The following is a 20,363-nucleotide window of genomic DNA, read 5'->3' as shown; positions in this document are numbered from 1 at the left end:
ATTTCATGAATGATTTCAGTCTCTTTTGGTAAAAGTAATACCTTTATCTGGGAATTTTCCATAAAAATACCTCAACAGTTCACATAAATTTTTAAATAAACAATCTAATATCCTTCAAAATATCTTTAGAAAGATTATCTACTATTTCTCATTTCATAGGATATATTAAATGGCAAAGGCAAACCTAAAGTTATTTAGGAATCAAAATGAATTTTCGCATTTCACTCGGTCTGAGGACTGTTTCATTTTAAAAGAAATTAAATCAAATAAAATTTGGAGTAACTACTTTTATTAGTAGGGCATGTAAGCCTTAAAGATCAGTTTATGGAGCAATTCAGGAGACCAATAAATAAATCAATTAAAGGATTTGTCTTGCATACTTTCTTGGGTATGGCATCATAAATACATGACTATATCTATCATACATTACTTTTAATGGTTTGGGTGATTAAATCCCTGCATCATTTTCTGTCCCTGTTCTTCTACTCCAGTAATGAAATTATACCCATGTGTATATTAATATAGATTTATAGACACTAAGAAAATGAGAAAAGGACAAAAGTCTCATCCAACTAGATGAAAATCTCATTTCCTGGAAATGACATTCTTTATTTGATATATGCTACTATAGTCTTCTTGTTTCAATTCTATTTAAAATGTATTTGTCCTTTTCCTTATGAATCCATGCTTGAAATTATTGATATCCTTAAGCAAGACTATCTCAGAAAAATCTTTCAATAATTATTAGGTTCAGATTTGGAAATCTGCCTATGTCTTTTTAGGATGTTGCACCCTTTTTTTATTCTTTTGAAATACAATTTTAAACATAAAGTTGATGTTTTCATTCAGTTTACATAATGCATTTGGCATTTAAAATGTCTTCCACCAATCACTCTACTTCTTTTTGTTTACAGGTTATCACAACAAATAATTATTAAATTTAAAGCCCTCATTACACAACCCTTACTTCATTAACTTTAAAAATCATAAGAAATATATTTAAAATATTTTATTCCGTTGTGCTAAAATGTTTTTACTTTACAAATTTTAGAATTAATATTCTATTGTACATTAAATCCACAATGAAATTAAAGGCATTGAAAATCAAATTGGGTGGAAAAAAATTATGGCAAAAAACAGAATCTATTTGGATTTGGATTTTTTTGCAGATATATGAAATATCTCTTTTCAAATTTTAGCTCACTTATGTCCTAGAGTTCTTAGCCAAAAGCAAATATCAGTTATCTTTCCAGTATTTCCAAGGTGAGATCATGATTCTGCAAAGCTTATAAATTTACTCATGTTTACTCAATGTTGCTGCCATAACTTTGAGTGAAAGGTAAGTAAAGATAAGAGAATCCTAATATATATGATCCAATTCTTGTGATAAATTTATTTGCCTTAAGAAAAAAATGAAATTTTACTTGCATATTTTAACAATACATAATTTATCATCCCAAATGTGAACATTTAAAAAATAGTCATAACAATACTATTCAATCATGAATAATCAAAAAATGAAGAATCAGACTAAAGTCTAATCAAACAACTTTATTGCTAGTATTAATTTTCCCTAATAATGGTGAGAAAAAGTGATAGAGATAATAAAAGCAATCTGGTGCTTGAATTCATATAAAAAAGATTCAGATAGTATTGTGCATAGTTTTAGTAATCTAAGAAATGTAAAAGATGTTTTTCTTAACATCATTTGATAAACACTTTTGAACTGTTATTACTGAAAAGATAATGGGATGTGCACTTGACAAAAAATCCATTAGGAGAAACCTGACACTGGCTGAATTCCTGAAACAAGAGTAGTGTTTGATAGATAAATGTTAATTTGAGTAATTCTCTAATTGGTCATGTCTTGAATATTGCAATTTAAAAAAAAATACTTATTTGTTTTTCTAACTACATGCAACAAAAGTTTTTTACTAATCATTTTTGAAAGAATTTGACTCTTACAGATTTTCTCACTCCCTCCCTTCCCTCCACCTCCCCTTGGCAGAAAGAAATCTGGTATAGACTATGTCTATTACTATGCTGAACATAAATTGATAATGATTATGTTGTGAGAGAAAATTCAGATCCTTACAGAAGAAAGAAAACACAAGAGAGAAAAAAATGACATGTGGCAACATTTAAAAATTGAAGGCAATAAACTTTGATCTTCATTAAAACTCCATAATTCCTTCTTGGGTTGTGGAGGGTATTTTTCATAGTAAGTCTTTAAAAATTTTCTTTGGTTATTATACTGCTGAAATGATTAAGTATATCATGGTTTATCACCAGCCCATGTTGTGGCTAATTTAGTTAACATTCTTCTGGGTCTGGTTATTTCACTCAAGCAACAATTCATGCAAATCTTTCCAGGATTTTCTGAAATTCCATGCCTCATGATTTCTTAAAGAACAATAGTGTTTACTTCACAGACATGTAACACAATTTGTTTAGCCATTATCTAATTGATGAGCATCCCTTCAATTTCCAGTTCTTTGCCATTACAAATAAAACTACTATGAATATTTTTGTACATTTGGGATTTTTACCTTTTTTCATGATCTCTTCAGGATACAGACCTAGGAATGGTGTTGCTGGATCAAAGGGTATGTAGATTTTTATTTCACTTTAGTCATAATTGAATATTGCATCTATTTTAACACATATATAGATATCTCCCTTAGTGAATCTGCAAGTAACACAAAGATGTGATGAAGACCTACCACACTGGATGAGCAAATTAGTATCTGAAAAGTTTGGGACAGGTTAGGCTATTGAGCAAATTCTAATAAGATCAAATTCAAAACACATAAATTTATATCCCTGTGATTGACTTTAGGCAGAAATACCTGAATAATTATTTCCTTGCCAAAATTTAGGCATTAATGTACTGTTGATGAGATGAAGTAACAGTAGGACATTGTGCCAATACACTAATGCAATTTATAAGGAACCCAAAAAAGACTAGTGGTATTTTAACCTCATGCTTCCTGATTTTATTTGCACGATATAGAGGAAAACTATAATGAAAGCCTTTCCTACTATTGAAATTGATTGAGCATGACTTCAAAAACACCAGAGTGGGTGATTGGTGATTCTGCTCTTTCTGTTGTATTTGCAGTTATGAGCCAGTTATGAGCCTTTGCAATTCAGTATACAATTATTTCATCAAATATTCTTTGCACCAATACTATTAGGTGGGTTAGCCTACACTTACTAAAGTGAAAAAGGAATGATAAATGACTTGCTAAAGAAACTAGACTAAGACAGCTTAACTTAGCCAAGGAGAAATCATCTGTGTTTTTGATGAGAAAATGGAAATATTCTTCAACTAAATCATATTACAAAACATGATTTCTACCTTTTATCAAAACATTAAAAGAGAAAAAAAGATGGGTTCATACATGGCTGTCATTGGAGGACATTGGTGCTTCATATTTTATTGCTCTTTAGCCAAGGGTTTGATTTAGAAATCTCAAACCCAATATCCCTTTCAGGACTCACAATGACCTCATGATTTGCCCTCATCTCCAAGAATTCTGCATACTTAATCAATGATTCATATATTCAGTAGGTAAACCTAATCTAATTTGTCTAGATAAAAATTCATGTTCCAAATTTTCCTTATTTTCTTATCTAGCATCAAAATTTATCAGTTCTGAGCTTTATCCTTTCAATGACACTGTCTTTGGAAATAAATAGCTAATAAGTTTATTTGTGCCACTGTGTAAGGACATATTCTTCTTTATCAGAGTGCTTTTAGAACCAATAGCATTTGTACTAGGAAGAATATATTTGCCTATGAGGAAACAAAACTTTCATTTCTTACAGATTTTATAACATTGTATATAGAAAGCCCTAGAAAATTAATTTTAAAATACCACTTGAAACAATTACAAACTTCAGCAACATAGCAGGATCTAAAATAAGCCAAGATAAATATTAATAAATAATTAATATTTCTCTATATTATCAACCAAGCCCCAACACAAGAAATAAAATTCCATTTAAAGTAACAGTAGACAACATAAAATCCTTGAAAAACCACCTCCCAAGGCAAAGCTAGACACTACATGAAAATGATTACAAAATGCTCGCACACAAAGTCTGATCTAACCAATTGTAGAAATGTCAATTATTCACAGCTAGGCTGTTCTAGCAGATATAAAAATGGCAGTCCCATAGTAATCAAACTACCAAATAATACTTTATAGAGCTAGAAAAAAATTTTTTTGACAAAATTCAGCTTGAGGAACAAAAGATCCAGAATAGTAAGGGACTTGATGAAAGAAATGCAAATAAAGGTGGTCTAGCAATACCAGATCTAAAACTATATTATAAGGTTGCATTCATAAAAACCATCTGGTACTAGCTTAGAAATGAGTGAACCCGTGCAATAGATTAGGTGCAAAAGGAATAGTAGTAATGGCTATGGTAATTTACTGTTTGATAAATCCAAAGATACTAAGTTATGGGATAAGAACTCACTCTTTGACAAAACCTGCTAGGAAAAGTGAAAAATAGTATGGCAAAAACTAGGCAAAGACCCACATTTCACACCCTATACCAAGATAATGTCAGAATTTAAACATGAAGGGTGATACCATAAGCCAAGTATAAGAACAAGGATTAGTCTATCTGTTAGGTCTTTGGAATGGGGAGGAGTTTATGACCAAAGAAGAAAGAGAGTATTATAAATGGCAAAATAGATAACTTACACTATATTAAATTAAAAAAATATTTTTACAAATAAAGCCAATATAACCAAGCATAGAAGGATTGCAAAGAAGCTGGAAAATAATTTTCACAATTTGTGTTTCTAATAAATTACTCATTTAAAATATATATAGAGAAAACTGAACAAAACTATAGGAATACAAGTCATTCTCCAATGGTAAATAGCCAAAGGATAAGAACAACCAGTTTTGAGATAAAGAAATTTTCTTTTACTTTTTTTTTTTTATTTAAGGCAATGAGGTTAAGTGACTTTCCCAAAGTCATATACCTAGGCATTTATTCAGTGTCTGAGGACAGATTTGAACTCAGGTCCTCCTGACCCTAGGGCCACTGTTCTATCCACTGTGCCACCTAATTGCCCCCAGGTGAAGATATTAAAGATATCTATAGTCAGATGAAAAAGGTTCTAAATCATCATTGATTAGAGAAATGCAAATTAAAACAACTCTGAAATACTAACACACCTATCTGATTAATTTAAAATGACAAAAAAGGATTATGATTTGTGTTGGAGAGGATGTGGGAAAACTTGGACACTAATATATTGTTGAGGAAGTAGTGAACTAATCCAACCATTCTGATAAACAACATGGAACTATGTTCAAGGGGCAGTAAAACTGTACATAACCTTTTATTCAGTCATACCACTATTAGGTATATGCCCATCAATTGAGGAATGACTGAACAAGCTATGGTATATGAAACTAATGAAGTAGTATTGTTCTGTAACAAATCATGAGTAACCAGGCTTTATGGAAAGAATTACATGAAATGATGCTGAGTGAAGTGAACAGAACAAGGAGTTCATTATACAAATGATTATCAATATTGTAAAAAATCAACAAAGTGGATGCAGCTCCTCCCAGCAGTTCAGTGATTAAGGACAACAACTGAGAGACCTATTATGGAAAATGTCAACCATATCAGGTGTGGAGAGTGAGGAACACCAACAGTCATGGGGATAAATGAAAAGTAAAATATATTAACTTTTAAAAATTTCTTTTATGTTTGTCCTTCTTTTTCTTGATTGTTTCCCACCTACTTCTAATTCCTTTTTCACAACATAACTAATGTTTAAATATGTTAAATATGTTTCAACATGTATAACCTATTAAAGATTGTTCATTGCGATGGAGGAAGGGAAGGGTAGTGATAGAAAACTGTGGAACTCAAAAGTTTCCAAATAACATGAATATAGAAAATTACCTTTTGATATAATAAGAAAAATTAATAAAATAAAAATAAATAAAAGATTATACTTGCCTGTGGTTTTGAACATATAATCAGAATGATTTAAAGTGAAAAAGGAGGATAAAATTGTCTAGGCTTACTCACCATACTACACATTATGGAGAGCAGTTACTGTATAGAAATAATAGTAGCAGCAGAAATAAATGGGTATTTAAAAGGTATAAAAATTTACTAAAGGAGTCAAAAATAAAATCTTTAATCTCAGATGTATATATAAAAATTTAAAAAGTAAATGTAACAAAATTAATGACTAAACCTAGCATAGAGACAAATTTTATATTATAATATATATATATATATATAATTACATATATTATAGGCATGGAAATTATGAGATAGATTCCATATCTGGAATATGAAGTATAAAGGGAATGTTTAATTCAAAAGTAGCATATTAAGCACACTAGGTAAAATGAAATTGAGATGGCATTGGTATATCATTATTTGTTTGTTCATTTTTAAATTCTAAAGTTGGGAACATCCAGAAATAAAAATTAGGGACCTTGGTGATCAATATTTGTTTGGAATTTTTTTGAAGTATAAATTTAAAAGAATATTGGCATAAATTATATTTTATATTTTTAAATATTTTATTTATTTTTTCAACTACACACAACAATAGCTTTCAGCAATTATTTTTAGCAAGGTTTTGAATTTCATAATTTTCTCCCTTCCCTTTCTTTCCTCCTCTTTCCCCTGATAGAAAGTAATCTAATATATGCATGCCTATACATGCAAAAATATATTAAACATAAATCCATATTAATCATGTTATGAAAGGAGACATAAACTATATTTTTGTGGAACTTTGACATAAAACAAATTATGAGTTCAAGAAATAAATTTTCTGAATGACACAAAATCATTATAGAGTATTTATGTGGAATGTCAATAATCAAGATATTTCCTGGAGTTCTTTCTCTATCTGAAGCAAAACAACTAATAATTTTTTAATTTATCTAAATTTCATTCATCAAATTGAATTATTTAATGCATTAAAATACAGAAGAAACGATGAGGAAAACAACTATATTGAAATTGACTACCATTAAACAAGAAACTGTTTGTGGTGTGAAGATGAAGTATGTTTGGTAGAGAAAGAAGGCAATTATCTCCATTTTATGATATGTAATGGAAAGTGAAAGAGCCACAATAGTTTTCTAGATGATTTAAATTCCTTAAAAATATTCTATAATACTTCTGTTACTTGCATAGTGTGAAATGCACTCTGATTTTGAGAGAACAGTTTTGTAAAAAATAAAAATAAAAATCCAGAATAGAAGGAATGGGAAGGCATTATAAATAAAATTCTGAATTGACAAAAAAACAGACTATAAAGAAAAATATTTTGGTTGTTGAGATAAGACAGATATAAATGAAAGGGAACTCAGTCAATTTAGATGTTTAAACAGTATGCGTAAAAGTTAGAAACAGGAAAATGAAACAAATGATGAATAAAAATTTGTATCATCATCCTGTTACAACATTTTCAGAAGCAATAAAGCTTCAGGTGAATTAAGGAAAGGAAAGCAATTGCCTTAATATTTTCTTGCTCATGTCTTCTTTTCCTTGTCATTTTAGACATCTGGGAGGCCTTGTGGACCTGGCTCTGCACTTTTCATCAAAATGTCCTTAGTTTAAATATGGCCTCAGATAATTATTAGCTATGTGATTCACCTTTAAACTTGAGGTTTGTTTTAAGGATAAAACAAAACAATATTTTAAAGCATTTTACAAATCTTAAATCATCATGTTGATGCTATCTATTATTATTGATGACTATAATTATATATTTTGTGGATCGAAATAATCAAAATATTGGTATCAAGGAAGAGCGTGAAAGGGTTAAAATAAAGAATCATAACATCAGCTGTCTTCAACAAGAAGTAATCTGAGAATATCTAGTCCAACCATATTATTTACATTAAGGATTAGAGAGAAGCAATGACTTATCCAAAATCAAATTCCTAATTATTCTCTCTGTCTCTCTCTCTCTCCTCCCCCTCTCTCTCCCTTCCCCACCCCCATAGGAAAGGATGTAAAAAAGTGTCTCATAGGATACAACTGAAATAAACTGTTCTTGTTCAATCACATCTGACACTCAGTGACTCCATTTGGACTTTTCTTGGCAAAGACACTGATGTGGTTTGCCATTTCCTTCTCCAAATCATTTTACAGAAGAGAAAATTGAAGCAAATAGAGTTATGTGATTTGCTCAGGCTCACACAGCTAATAAGTTTTTAGGCAAAATTTGAACTAAGGGTTTCCTGATTACAGATCTGGTACTCTATCTATTGTGACATCTTGTTGCTCACTGAAATAAAAAGTAAGTTATTAAAACTACTGATATCCTTTATGAGTTCAAGTAACCAGGAATGAATAAAGTACTTCCTAGGATACTCAAAGCAGTGGCAGATTTGACCCTTCATCCAGGAATTTTAGATTGACTGTAGGAATAAATATGGTTAGAAAATATCAAGAAGGGGAAAAGTGGTTCAATTTCTTAAAAGGGAGGAGATTAAATTCTGAATATTTTAAGTCAATCTGTTCCATCTTGATTTCTGGGAAAGTGCTATATTTTTTAAATTAAGGTTGTTGATTAAGAGACTTAGCATGAAGAAATACAAAGGTGATCATGTTATGTTGCTCTCCATTGCACATCTGGTCATATGTATAGTTGTGGTGTCGCATCCTGGAATGTGACTTGTTAAGCTGCAGACTCTATTTATTTTGTGCCCACTACATTAATTGATTTTTCATAAATATGTTATTTAATCTCCATAAGAGGGCAATGAAATTCTTTGATATTTCAATAAGAAATTTTCATCAAGCTTTCCAACGCATTTGCCTTTTTTTAGGTATGATGAATTCTTGATTGAATCAATTAATTGGAACTAGGTTAAAATAAGGTCTACTGAAATATTGAAGTTACCAAAAAACATTTTTATTAGAGAGTCTGTTCTGATTCAATGGGTGACTTGGGCAAATATTACATAAAAAGTAGGAGTTATTTTAAAACTGTAAGCATTCTCCAGTTTGAGGTGCTGGAAATGAACAGGTAGCTGTGGAAGCATTAGGACTTAAGTGTAGAAAGAATTATTACTATAGACTGAAATAGAATTCAGGATAGCCTTGTGGGAGAGAAGGAATAGAATGACGAAGACTGTTGATTCTACAGGCATATCAGAACAGAAGGTTGAAACTGATGTTACTGAACTTTGTCCATATTCTTAAATACTAAAGACGTTCTAAAAGAAACAAAAATCAGACATGAGGCCAAGATGGCAGAGAGAACACAGGAACAGTTCTAAAGTCTCCCAATCTTTCTCCATGTAGTATATGAAACAAACCTTTTAGCAGAAATCCAACCCACAAAACCTAGAAAGAAAAGACAGGAAAAAGACCATCTACCTCAAGATTTGTCTCCCGCAGCAGCCTTGGGTGAATCCAGACAGTTGAGTCTAGGCACAGAGGGCGGATCAGCCAGATTAGGGGCTAAATTGGAGCCAGGGCATCAGAGGGTCCAAGAGATGGACCTGATGGATCAGCTCTGGGGCTAGACTGTGGGGGCTTGAGTCAACTATGGAGCAGAGGCACTGGTGTTGGTGCTGACCCTCTAGGGTTTGCTGACAGGGCTGGGGGGAGAGTTCTGGTGCAGGATTGCTGCAGACAATATAGCTGGGCTCCTCTGGTCTGAGGAACTCTGAGTCCAAGCTTCCATTGCAGCTGAGGCATCTTCCCAGAACAAACAATTGCAGACTACTTCTGCCTCAGGCACAGGTGTGTGAGCAGAAGAACCAGTACAGCTGACAATAGGGAGAGGAATGACCTCACCCCAAGGTAAAGCCCACCTTTTATTGAGGGCAAAAGGATTCAATAGCTTCAACTCCTCCCTTCAGGCTAAGGAAGAAGGCCTCAATCAGTGTCACAGACACTCCAGAGAAAGCAACCAGCACCTCCTACTGGCCAGCCAGAGAAATTACACTCAGTGAGTAAAGCCTCTAGGGATCCCAACACCAAACCCCTGTGAGCCAGCCCCTCCCCAACTCAAGGTCTTAGAAAAATGAAGAAGGGTCACAAGAAAGGTAGATCCAAAGAGAAATTCTCAGAAGGAAAAGACCCTAACTCTGAGAGATGTATAACCTTTGAGGAGAATATGATCTGGACTTCAGCACAGAAAGACTTCCTTGAAGAAATAAGGAAGGAGTTTAAAAATCAACTGGAAAATTTGGGAGAGACAATTAATAACTTCCAACAAGAAAACAAATCCTTAGAAAATACAATTGGACAAATACAAAATGAGACTAAATCTCTCAGATCCTCAATTGGACAAATACAAAAAAGAGAATAAATCTCTCAGATCATCTATTGGACAAATACAAAATGAGAATAAATCTCTTACATTATCAATTGGACAAATACAAAATGAGAATAATTCTCTCAGATCCTCAATTGGGCAAATGCAAAAAGAAAATAATTCTCTCAAAACCTCAATTGGTCAAATGTAAAACTCTTTCAAAAGTAGAATTGACCAACTGGAAAAGGAGCTGCAAAAGGTTAATGAAGAAAACTCATCCCTAAAAAAAGAATGGAGTCTGAAGAAACTAATGACTTCATGAGACAGCAAGAGCCAATTAAACAAAATAAAAATCATGAAGAAAATGTAAAAATGCCTCATCAGCAAAACCACTGATCTCTGGAATAGTTTGAGGAGGGGCAACCTGAGAATTATTGGACTTCCTGAAAACATTGAAGAGAAAAAAAAAACCCTGGACTTAATATTACAGGATCTAGTGATGGAAAATTGCCCTGATATCATGGAACCAGAGGGCAAAGAATTTATTGAAAGAATACGTCAATCCCCTCTAGTAAAAGATACTAAAATGAAAACACTAAGGAATGTTGTGGCCAAATTCCAGAACTATCACCTAAAACAGAAAATCCTACAAGCAGCCAGAAAGAAACAATTTAAATATCAAGGAGTCACAGTAAGGATTAGGCAGGACCTGGCTGCATCAACATTAAGGAATGAAGGATCTGGAACTAGATATTTCAAAGAGCAAGGGAGCTTGGAATACAGCCAAGAATCAACTATCCCACAAAGCTGAGCCTTCTCTTCCAGGGGAAAAAGATGGACATTCATTTAATGAAATGGAAGGATTCCAAAAATTCCTGATGAAAAGAGACGAGCTAAGTAGAAAATTTGGAAATCAAACAGGAGGTTCAAGAGACACATGAAAATGTAAAAAAAGGGAGCAGTAAAAGAAAATAAACTGCTATCCAGTAAGGTGAAACTGGCCATATCCCACATGGGGGAAAAGTTTCATGAAACTTGAGAATTGTAACTCTAACAGAGAGAATATACCTAGCCAGAAGTGATGGACATTCATGACCTATCCAATGGGATGTAACTGGTTTTAACCCCACTTGGGTTAAAACTCTAATAACTCTCAAGAAATTTAACTCTATTAGATAGAATGTACTTAGCTAGAAGTGATGGATACTCAGAATTTCTTTGACTCAGATACAATGATCTAAAAAACACTACCTGCTTAAAAAGGGGGACAGGAAGGATACAGGAGGAGGGAGGGGATTGAATGGGGGTAAATCTCATTACACTAAGAGATACAAAAGACCTATGGTAATAGAGGGGAAGATGGGAGGAGATGAGAAACATGTGAAACTTCTCATCAGACTTGGCTTAAAGTGAATTTGCACATACTTAGTTAATTTTTTAAAAAAATCTGAAGTTTCAAGTATTAACGGGGAAAAGGGGAGGGGTGATGGAGAAAGGGTGAGTGGGAAAAATGAAGAAATAACAAAAGAAAGGGAAGGGGAAAGGGGAAAGAAAGGGAAGGGGTGATATAGGAGGGCAAACACCCTGATGGGGGTGTTATTTAGAAACAAAATACTGGGGAATTTGGATAAGGGTGGGGAAGGGGGAAAATACAAACAGAGGGAAGTAGCATGGAAGGCAATAAAGAATTGGTAATCATAACTTTGAATGTGAATGGGATGAACTCTCCCTTTAAATGTAAGCGAATAGCAGAGTGGATTAAAAAACAGAATCCTAAAATATGCTGCTTGCAAGATACCCATTTGAAGCAGAGAGAGACAGACATATAGAGTAAAAGTAAAAGCTTGGCGCAAACTATATTTTGCTTCAGCTGAAGAAAAAACAGGAGGGGTAGCAATACTTATCTCACACAAAGCAGCTGTAAAAAACAGATAGCATTAAAAGAGATAAGGAAGAAAACTTTATCCTCCTAAAAGGTACCATAGACATAAAAGTTATTTCAATACTGTATATATATATATATATATATATATATATATATATATAAATATATATATATATATATATATATGCACCCTGTGCTATAGCATCCAAACTCTTTGAGGAGAACCTGAAAGAACTACAGAGAGATAAACACAGCAAAACTCTACTAGTGGAAGACCTCAACCTCCCACTCTCAAATCTAGAATCATAAAATAAACAAGAAAGTAGTTAAGGAGCTAAATAGATTGTTAGAAAAACTAGATATGGTAGACTTATGGAGGAAATTGAATGGGGATAGAAAAGAATATACTATTTCTCTTCAGTACATGGCACTTATACAAAAATTGACCACATACTAAGACATAAAAAACCTGATGATCAACTGCAGAAAGGCAGAAATAGTGAATACATCTTTCTCAGATCACAATGTAATAAAAGTCATATGCAATATTGGGCCAAGGAGATATAGACCCAGAACCAATTGGAAACTAAATAACCTCATTTTAAAGAATGAGGAGATCAAAAAGCAAATTAGAGAAAGAATTAACTATTTTGTCCTAGATAATGACAATAATTGAACAACATACCAAAACATATTGGATTCCCTCGAAGCAGCTCTCAGGGGATATATTATATCTCTAAATTCTTACATAAATAAATTAGAGAAAGAGGAAATCAATGAACTAAAATGCAACTAAAAAAATTAGAGAAAGAACAAATTAAAAATTCCCCAATTAAATACCAAATTAGAAATTCTAAAAACTAAAGGAGAAATTAATAAAATCATAAGCAAAAAACTATTGAATTAATAAATAAAACCAAAAGTTGTTTTTTATGAAAAAAACAATAAAATTGATAAAACTCTGGTCAATTTGATTGAAAAAAGGAAAGAAAGAAGAAAACCAAATTGCTAGTATCATAAATGAAAAAGGTGAACTCACCACCAATGAGGAGGAAATTAAAGTAATTCAAAATTATTTTTCCCAACTCTATGTCAATAAATTTGATAATCATATTGAAATGGATGAATATTTACAAAAACATAAGTTTCCCAGGGTAAATGAAGAGGAGATCAAATACCTAAACAACCCTATCTCTGAAAAAGAAATTCAACAAGTTATCATTGAACTCCATAAGAAAAATCTCCAGGCCTGATGGATTCACAAATGAATTGGGGTTTTTTTTTAGGTTTTTGCAAGGCAAATGGGGTTAAGTGTGTCTGAGACCAGATTTGAACCCAGGTACTCCTGACTCCAGGGCCAGTGTTTTATCCACTGTACCACCTAGCCACCCCCACAAATGAATTCTACCAAATATTTAAGGAACAATTGTTTCCAATTCTATGTAAACTCTGGAAAAATGGAGAAAGATGGAACTCTGCCTAACTCTTTCTATGAAATCAAAATGGTGCTGTTACCTAAACCAGGAAGAGTTAAAACAGAGAAAGAAAATTATAGACCTATCTCCCTAATGAATATAGATGCAAAAATGTTAAATAAAATCTTAGCAAAATGATTACAAAACGTTGTCACTGGGATAATACATTATAATCAAGTAAGATTTATCCCAGTAATGCAGGGTTGGTTCAGTATTAGGAAAACTGTTAGTATACCAATTATATAAACAACAAATCTATCAGAAATCATATGATCATATCAATAGATGCTGAAAAAGCTTTTGACAAAATACAGCATCCATTAAACACTACTAAAAACACTAGAGTGTAGGAATAAATGGACTGTTGCTTAGAATAATTGGCAGTATCTATTTGAAACCATCAACAAGCATTATATTCAAGGGGGCGAAGCTAGAGGCATTCCCCATAAGATCAGGGGTGAAACAAGGGTGCCCATTGTCACCACTACTATGCAATATTGTATTAGAAATGTTAACCCCAGCAATTAGAGAAGAAAAATAAATTGAAGGAATTAGAATTGAGAAGAAATAGACAAACCTCCAACTCTTTGCGGATGACAAGGTGATCTACCTAGAGAATCCCAAGAAATCATCCAAAAAATTACGGGAAACAATTAGCAATTTTAGCAAAGGTGTAGGATATAAAATAAACCCTCATTAATCCTCAACTTTTCTATATATGTCTAGCAAGATACAGTAGAAAGAGCTAGAAAGAGAAATGCCATTCAATGAAACCTCAGACATTATAATATACCTGGGAGTCCATTTGCCAAGGCAGACTCAGAAACTTTTTGAAAACAATTATAAAACACTTCTCACAAACTAAATCAGATTTAAAATAACTGGGCAAATATCAACTGCTCATGGCTAGGTAGAACTAATACAATAAAAAATGACAATTCTACCAAAACTAAAGTACCTGTTTAGTGCTCTGCCAATCAAAATTCCAAAAAATTACTTTAATGAGTTATAAAAAATTGCAAGTAAATTCATATGCAGAAATAAAAAGTCAAGAATTTCCAGGAATTTTATAATAGAAGTGTAAAAGTAGGGAGCTTAGCACTACCTTATCTAAAATGATATTATAAAGCCTCAGTCTTCAAAATTTTTTGGTATTGGCTAAGAAATAGAGTGGTGGACCAGTGGAATAGACTAGGTGCAAAAGCAAGAGACAATTATAGTAATCTGCTGTATGATAAACCCAAAGAGTCCCTCTATTGGGATAAAAACTCTCTCTTTGATAAAAACTGTTGGGAAAATTGGAAGTTAGTATGGAAGAAACTTAGATTAGACCAACATCTAACATCCTTTACCAAGATAAGGTCCAAATATTTACAGAACTTAGACATAAAAAACAATACAATAAACAAATTGGAAGGTCAAGTACTAGTTTACCTGTCAGATCTATGGATAAGGGAGCAGTTTTTGATGAAGGAAGAGGTGGAGAACATCACCAAAAACAAGCTAGATGAATTTGATTACATTAAATTAAAAAGCTTTTGCACAGATAAAACCACCGTAACCAAGATCAAAAGAAATGTAGTAAATTGGGAAACAATCTTTACAACTAATGATTCGGACAAAGGACTCATATAGAGAAAAATGAGTCATATTTAAAAAAAATATTCCCCAATTCACAAATAGCCAAAGGATATGTAAACACAATTTACAGATGAGAAGATCAAAGTAATACATGTACATATGAAAAAATTGCTCTAAATCATTAATTATTAGAGAAATACAAATCAAAACTTCTCTGAGGTATCAACTCACACTGGCCAATATGACCAGCAAGAATAATGATCATTGTTGGAAGGTTTGTAGGAAATCTGAGACACTATTACACTGCTAGTAGAGCTGTGAACTCATCTAACCTTTCTGGAGAGAAATTTGGAACTACATCCAAAGGGCAAAAAAATGTGCATACCCTTTGATCCAGCACTACCACTACTGGGTCTATACCCTGAAGAGATGATGGAAAAGGGTAAAAATATCACTTGTACAAAAATATTCATAGCAGCCCTGTTTGTGGTAGCAAAGAATTGGAAATCAAGTAAATGTCCTTCAATTGGGGAATGATTTAGCAAACTGTGGTATATGTATGTCATGGGACACTATTGTTCTATTAGAAACCAGGAGGGATGGGAATTCAGGGAAGCCTGGAGTGATTTAAAGTAACTGATGCTGTGTGAGATGAGCAGAACCAGAAAAACACTGTACACCCTATTGGCAACCTGGGGGTGATGTTCAACCTTGATGGACTTGCTTGTGCCAACAGTGCAACAACCAGGGACAATTTTGGGCTGTCTGCAATGGAGTATACCATCTGTATCCAGATAAAGAGCCATGGAGTTTGAACAAATTTCAAAGACTGTTCCTTTTAATTTAGAATAAGAAAACTGATATCTTATTGGCTGATCTTGTTATCACTTATACTTTTTGTTTCTTCATTAAGGATGTGATTTCTCTCACCACACTCAATTTGGATCAATGTACAACATGGAAACTAAATAAAGAATGACAGATTGCTTTCCCTGGTGGAGGGTGGGCAGAGGGAAGTAAGATTGGGAGAAAAATTGTAAAACTAAAATCTTAAATAAAATCTTTAAAAATAAAAAAAAACAATAAAATATCACCTGTACCTAAATTTCTGCCCATTTCAGCAAACATTGTAATATATTTTGCCATTTATCTTCCTAGATATTTTACAGCAAGGTAAATCTTCCTTTAAGTACTACTATAAGAAGGGATATTCTACAGATAAATGTAAAACAAATGAAAACTGTGAATATATTATTTCTGATTTAATACAATCCCTCTTTGAAGAAGAGGGGCCTACATAAGAATGAGGAACCATTCTCCTTCTTTTATCGCTAAATATATGATTTAAAAATATTTTACATTGTCATTGTTATGATGGAAAATGAAATTTTTAGTCTGAGGAAAAGAAGACTTGAGAAAGATGTTAATAAGGAAGCACTGAACAAGAAATTAGAGCTATTTACAAGTGAAATAAACAGTCTCAAGAGAATCATTCCCCTACTCAAGACAACTTCAAGCAAAGAATACGTGATCACAGAGAGACTTCTAATACATAAGATTATTTGAACTCTAAAATATCTTCAAAATTTAATAATCTGTAAACTAGTGACTGTCAATTTTCAGAAATTTAATTGTGGATATTTCAGTTAATTCTGGATTTTCTGGCTTATATAATTTGCAAAAATAGGAAACTAACATCATATCACATGGGCGATCACTCAGAATAGCCATGTTTAGATAAAAATTGTTTTTTAATGTTATTTGATAATATTTATTCAAACATATTCAAAGATAGTTTCTTTTTTGTAAATTTTTGAGTTCCATGTTTTTCTCATTTCGCTCCTTTCCTGTCTACCCTCCTCCCTATGAAGACTGGTAATATGATGTGGGTTACGTGTGTGCAGTAAAGTTTAACATATTTCCATATAAGTAATGCTGTGAAAGAAAAATCAGAACTAAGGGGAAAAAAGCATGAGATAAAAAATAATAAATGTTTTATAAAAGTGAAAAATGCTGTGATTGGGTCTACATTCAGTTTTCATTGGTTTTTCTCTTGATGTGCTTGGCATTATCCATCACAAATCTTTTAGAACTGTCCTTAGTCACTGAACTACTGAGAAGAGTTAAGTATACCATAGTTGATTATCACACAATACTGCCATTAATGTGTACAATGAGTATTTCTAAATTTTCCAATAGCTGCCTGCTCATGATTTCTTATAGAATAAAAAATAGGCCCTTATTTCTGCTATTCTAAAATACAGGATAATCGCATTGATGAAATGACTGAAAAAGCAATGAATTTCCATCTAATATGAATACAATGATGAATTTTAAATTCTTTAAATTGTATATTTAAATTTTGCATGAATTATTTTCTAAAATTCTCTAGTTTACTATTGTATATACTATGTATCAGGCATTGCACTAATTTAAATAATTAATTATATAGCTATTAGATTCCATTGGCAATCAATATGTTCCTTAAAGATAAGTATTCCCTTTTATTTAAACTTAGAGTCTTTCCTCCTAGTGATACATAGTCCTCATACATAGAACTGTTTTGTGTTTTATGAATTTTATAAATATAAATTTGTTGAATTTGTCTAATTAAATTGCATATTTTATAGTATACAAATATGACATGGTGCTTTGAAATTTTTATTAAATGAAATTAATAGAAGATATCAATTGTATATATGTGAGGAATTATGAGGATAATTATGAGTTTAATATTTTTAACTGTACTATTATTGTACTTAATAAAATATTTGCAAATGTAGCAAAAACTTTAATGATCATTTGTTAAGACTAAATAAAGTCAAAATATTTATGTGTTTTTTAAGAGACAAATTTCTATTAACCTCAGGAGAAAGTATTAATTTTTATGCTTCAGTTATATTCCTCAGAATGTCTTAAATGATTAAGTATGGAAGAATTTCAGCTTCCTTGAGATTGCTCAACTATAGACCTTTTAGTTTTAAAAGAATTTGAGCCTTTATTATTTTATTTATTTGTTTGTTTGTTTGTCTATTTTTAGGTTTTTGCAAGGCAAATGGGGTTAAGTGGCTTGCCCAAGGCCACACAGCTAGGTAATTATTAAGTGTTTGAGACCGGATTTGAACCCAGGTATTCCTGAACCCAAGGTTGGTGCTTTACCCACTATGCCACCTAGCCACTCCTATTTTCTTTATTTAAATCAGGGAAATGAATCAGTAAAATACTACTTGGATAGTTTAGCTGGAAAATATTTAAAAATTTTTAGTCAAAATTAAGTTTTTTTACACATATACATACATATACACCATATTCCTATAGTTTAATGCCAGGGAAATCTGTAAAGCAATATCTTTGCTTCCTGTTTTGTTTTAAAGGAATACTTTTAAATCCAAATCGATACCCCCAAAATGATTATCATAGGATAAAAATATAATTTAATATAATGAATAATTTTAATTTTCAATCAAATTTCAAAATTTAATATTAATTGCTTTTTAATTGAAAAACCAATTCTAAAAATTATATATTTTTACTTATAATAATTTTAATTCTGAAGCTATTATGTTTCACTTCATAGGTATACTATCAGCTCATTTACATGAAATTTTTTTTCTGTTAGGGTCAACATGATGTTTCATAAAGGTTTTACAAAGATTATAGAATTTATAATATTAGATTCTTGAAGTTTTCACATTTTTTTAAAAACCAAGGATTTACTAAAATATTTTCAATTGGTCACCTTGCTCATCAAATTTTATAAAATAGATAAAAATAAAATTGTTGTTATGGCCAGAGTTCCTATCTTCAAGTAATTTGGGAATTATCTGAATATTTTATTCATATATTTATTAATATTAATTGATCCACTGGTTACTGATTATTATATTTCAAGTACCTTTTAATGGAAATTGAAAAGAATATTTATAACAGGTAATTGAAAATTCCCACTTGAACACAAGCATGGATCTCAAAAGTTTTGTTCTTTTATATTAGAGGGGAAAAAAAAGGAATTTCTGACCACTTTTACCATTGCAGCTTTAATGTTGCAATTCCAAATTTGCGTTCAGATTTGTTTAACATAGTAAGGTTTACAAAGTTGCTTCTTTGCTGCAGTTGTGAGATAGGTAATGTAGAATTACATTCATTTTGCAGATAAAAGAATCAATCTAATGGGGTTAAGTAATTTGACCAAGTTTGAATAGGTGGCTAATACTCTCGGGGTGGCTAGGTGGTGCAGTGGATAAAGCACTGGCCCTGGAGTCAGGAGTACCTGGGTTCAAATGTGGTCTCAGACACTTAATAATTACCTAGCTGTGTGGCCTTGGGCAAGCCACTTAACACCATTTGCCTTGCAAAAACCTAAAAAAAAATATTGGTACTCTCATGATTTTATATTTCATTGGTAGCTACATTGTCTAGTGGATAAAACTTGTAGTCAGAGAAATGTGTTTTCTAATCCACACCCACACACCTACAAAATCAATGACTTTGTAACAACTTTAACAGCCTCAGTTTTCTTATTTGTAAAATGCAGATAATAGGTTCTACCTCATGTTATTGAAAAGATTTTATGAAATTATAATATGTACTTTGCTATACTTAGTCATATAAATGAAAGGTTAAGTTATAGTTGATCTTTCAAAAAATAGTATTTCATTTTTCTCCAATAACAGGTAAAAACAGTTTTTAATGTTCATTTTACATTGAGGTCCAAATTCTTACTCAGCATCATTTCTCATTGAAAAACAGGCAATTATATATATATATATATATATATATGTGTGTGTGTGTGTGTGTGTGTGTGTGTGTATTTCACATATGTAGTCATGCAAAGCACTTTCATAACAGTCATGCTGCAAAAAAATCAAGACAAAACTAAGTTAAAAAAGTTTCTTCCAATCTGAATTTAGATCCCATTAGTTTTGGGGTTTTATTTTGGTTTATTTATTCCCCCACCCCCCAACCCAGAGATGGATAGTATCTTTTAAGAAAGACCTTCAGAGTTGTCTTTGGTCATTATATTGCTCAACATAAATAAGTCATTCATGGATGATCATCTTACAATATTAATACTACTTTTAAACAGTCTATTTCATTTTGCAACAGCTCACTTAAGGATCTCTAGGTTTTTCTGGAG

The sequence above is a fragment of the Macrotis lagotis genome, chromosome X, assembly GCF_037893015.1.
Source record: "Macrotis lagotis isolate mMagLag1 chromosome X, bilby.v1.9.chrom.fasta, whole genome shotgun sequence".
NCBI classification, from domain to species: Eukaryota; Metazoa; Chordata; class Mammalia; order Peramelemorphia; family Peramelidae; genus Macrotis; species Macrotis lagotis.
Note: the sequence above shows the minus strand (reverse complement) of the source record.